Below are 888 nucleotides of genomic sequence, written 5' to 3'. Positions count from 1 at the left end.
ACAGGAAGAACAGCGTTATCTGAACGGGAACAGGCAGCTGCTGCAGGGAAATCACCATCTCGGATGCTGGATGTACCAAGATCCAGCTCTACAGATCTTTCACAGGATCTAGATCTCCTAGTCACAGGCCTCCACCATGCCCAGTGCTGCACCGAGACAAGGGACGGAAATCAACCTGGTTTTACCCTTAAAAGCAAACGCACCTTCCGCAGCCCTTGGAGGTTCATCCCAAGCAGTAACATGGCGGTGAAGGTTAATTTTCACACTTCTGGTTCTGAACAGGCCAAGTTTGATCCTCGTTTGTCAGACATTGACAGGGTGAGATTAGACCAAACCACTCCTGAACACCCATTAATTCCACCACAGGTCAGGAGCTTCATGTCTCCGAGGCTGGAGGCTCAGCGTGGCCACTCTGCCCACGTAAGGACCCGAACGAGTCCAGCTCTGCCCAAATGCTGTTCACCGCCCAGAGCAACACATTAGCAGAGAAGAATCAATCCACCTCTCGATATCCTCCCTGCAGATCACCTGTAAGAGGACTCGCTTCAGAAAACAAGGGACGAGCAGGTGACCGCTTTTAGAAAGCTCACACAAAACAAGTCTTTATTCTTTGTTGCAGAAAATAAATACAGGTGCATATTCCATATGCTTTTCTATAAAAGCACTCCTACAAAAATCACTGAACCGCATACAACAGTACGAGCTTTTTGGCTTTTCAAACGCAAATGATACAGTCACTTCATTTTATCACCTTTTAAAGCACTTGCAGCAAGCAGCTTTGGGAAAGGAATGCTGAAGTTAGAAGCCAAATTCTTGCTTCAAGTGTTTTGGGTTTGTTTTTTTTTTTTCCCCCATCATGTGTATAGTGCAACTAACCTAAAAGCCACT

The sequence above is a fragment of the Buceros rhinoceros genome, unplaced genomic scaffold (genome assembly GCF_000710305.1).
Source record: "Buceros rhinoceros silvestris isolate BGI_N320 unplaced genomic scaffold, ASM71030v1 scaffold14871, whole genome shotgun sequence".
Taxonomy (NCBI): domain Eukaryota; kingdom Metazoa; phylum Chordata; class Aves; order Bucerotiformes; family Bucerotidae; genus Buceros; species Buceros rhinoceros.
Note: the sequence above shows the minus strand (reverse complement) of the source record.